Source organism: Pan troglodytes, chromosome 10, assembly GCF_028858775.2.
Source record: "Pan troglodytes isolate AG18354 chromosome 10, NHGRI_mPanTro3-v2.0_pri, whole genome shotgun sequence".
NCBI classification, from domain to species: Eukaryota; Metazoa; Chordata; class Mammalia; order Primates; family Hominidae; genus Pan; species Pan troglodytes.
Window position 1 is genome coordinate 100,975,178 of NC_072408.2, and position 2,674 is coordinate 100,977,851.

General features: G+C 56.8%; 1 pseudogene; it reads left to right on the forward strand.

The window, feature by feature from the left end:
• Nucleotides 1-587: 587 nt before the first annotated feature.
• LOC100612658 (REST corepressor 2-like) lies at nt 588-2,344 on the forward strand (annotated as a pseudogene).
• Nucleotides 2,345-2,674: the final 330 nt, after the last annotated feature.

The following is a 2,674-nucleotide window of genomic DNA, read 5'->3' on the forward strand; positions in this document are numbered from 1 at the left end:
CAAAGAAAAAGGTGCCACTTCCTTTGGGAACACCCAGCCCCAAGCCAGGGTGCAAGGTTTGGTAAACAGAAGACAGGCTGGGTTTTAATTCCTCTTTCCTCCTTGGCTGGGTGCCCTTGTGCAAACCTAAGCCTCTCAGGGTGGCCCACACTGAGGCCCAAGCTCTTAATCATTACACCGGACTGCTCAGTGGGCCAGGGTGGCTGGGGGTAACACCATTGCCACCGTCGAGGTAGGATCAGTTGGGCACGTAAGGGACTGTGAGTGCTCGCAAGGCAAACCTTACCTCCCTCATGGCTGGGAATGAGATATGTGGGAGCCCAGGTCCATGAGTTCTGGGACCCATGTGGGTGGGCTTCCAACGGTCCTACAGGACAACGACAAATGGCCCTTGACTTAGGGCAATTCTGCTTATTTCTAATTGGCCCCAGAACAGTTCTGTGTCCAGTCCTCAGTCAGCAAGAAATCCAGTTTGCCAGGATCGTGCCCCTAGGATTACACAGCTGTCCTTTCGCCATTATCCCCATGCCTCCTCCTCCTCCCACCAAATCAAAGAGAATGAGAAATGCATCTTTGACCATTTGGCTATGACTATAAGTGTGCCTGTCCTCACAATTAAAGCTCCTGAATGTTCCAAATTTGCAGCTTTCACGGTGGGAAAAAAAGGCCTCCGACAGCGTAAATATTTAATCACCATTAAGAATGTCCAATAAATGAGGGGAATCAGGTTTCAAATTGACTGGTTCAGATAATTAAAGTACAGAAGTCATAGCAGGGTAAAAATAAAGTACCCTCTAAAAAAGTAGCATCTTGTGGGCAGGGGCAAGATGGAAGATAGCACGTTGGGACCTCTCCAGGCCGGGCCGGGCACTGCACTCTCCAGGCCGGGCCGGGCGAGTGTGGCAACCACTGTCGCTCTCCAAAGGCTTCCGTGCCCCCTGGGGCAGCTGAGCGGGGTAATGCCCTCCGTGATGGAGAGCGCGCGTCCCACAGCCGGGCGAAGACGGTGCCCAAGGGCAGATAGCCCCACTCTGAGGATGACAGCAGCGAGGAGGAGCACTCGCATGACAGCATGATCCACGTTGGAACCAATTACCAGGCCATAATTCCGGAGTGCAAGCCTGAGAGCCTCACACGCTACAGCAACAAGAAGCTGAAGGGGGTGCTGGTGTGGTCACCCAACCACTGTGTGTCAGATGCCAAACTTGACAAGTATATTGTGATGGCCACGGAGAAGCATGGCTACAACATTGAGCAGACGCTGGGCATGCTCTGGAATAAGCACCATGTGGAGAAGTCGCTGGATGACCTGGCCAACTTCACCCCATTCCCTGAGGAGTGGACAGTAGAGGACAAGGTGCTCTTTGAACAGGCCTTTGGCTTCCACGACAAGTGCGGATCCAACAGACGCTGCCCGACAAGTTGATTTCCAGCCTGGTGAAATATCACTACTCTTGGAAGAAAACCCACAGCCGAACTAGCATGATGGACAGACAGGCCCGGCGGCTGAGGGGCTGCAAGGACAAAGAAGACAGTGATGAGTTCGAAGAGAGTCGAGGAGGCCTGAGTGAGGGAGAGCCCGATGCTGGAGACCCTAAGAGAGAGGTGCAGAGGAACAGCAGCCTGCACCAAGCCCTGGAGGGCGCCATTGATCCACTCCGCCCTCTGGAGGCCCACACCAAGTTCAACTCCTGCTGGACCACAGAGGAGCAGCTTTTGGCTGCCCAAGCCATCCGGAGGTATGGCAGACTTTGGGGCTATTGCAGAGGTGATTGGGAACAAGACTCTGACCCAGGTGAAGACCTTCTTTGTGAGCTATTGGCACTGCTTCAATCTGGAGGAGGTGCTGCAGGAATGGGAGGCTGAGCAGGATGGGGCCCGTGGAGCCACAGTCCCCGTGGAGGAGGCTAGGAGAGGGGATCCCTTGCCAGCCCCAGCCCTAGAAGAAGATGATGAGGTCCAGATTACATTGATCTCCATGTCTGTGTCCCGATCGGTGCCCCCCTGCACCACCCCCGTTCCACCTCCCACCTCCCTGCCCTAGCTGCCCCCTGCTGCTGAGGCCATCCCATCTTTGCCCACTGCTCCCACTCTGCTCTGACAGCCACCCACAATGCAGCAGGGCCGCTTCCTCCAGCCCTGGTTGGCCCCCAACCAGCGCCCACCACCTCTCATCCTCCCCGCTCTGGCTGCCCGTCCTGGCCCTCCGCCCCTACCCACCCTGATTAGAGCCCCCAGTGCCCTCACTCTGAATCCTGAGGTCCTCCACCAACCACAGGCTCCAGGACCTCTTTGCTGGCCATCCCCAGGCATCTCTGGTGTCACTGAGGACAGAAGGGGCTAGGGCTCTTGCCAGGTCTTTCCAAGACCCAGAGCTGCCGACAGCCCAGCCTGGACCTGTGGGTTCTGCATGTGTTCCTGGCAGCTGGGCCTGTCTCTTGGGGCCATGGCCCGGGCTCAGGGGCCTTTGAGCTGGACTGAGGGCACTTTCGCTTCCTTGCCGGGACTGGAATGGCTGCCTCGTCGGCTGGGGCTTGGCCTCTGGGCCCTGCCCTTTGTGTGTCGGGGGTAGGGACCTTAGCATGGGGGTGGGACAGGACAGTTGGGTGTGCTGGCTGTTCTCATTCCTCTTCCCTTCTTTTAGCAGTCAGTCTTGGGTGAGGTGGGAAGGGAG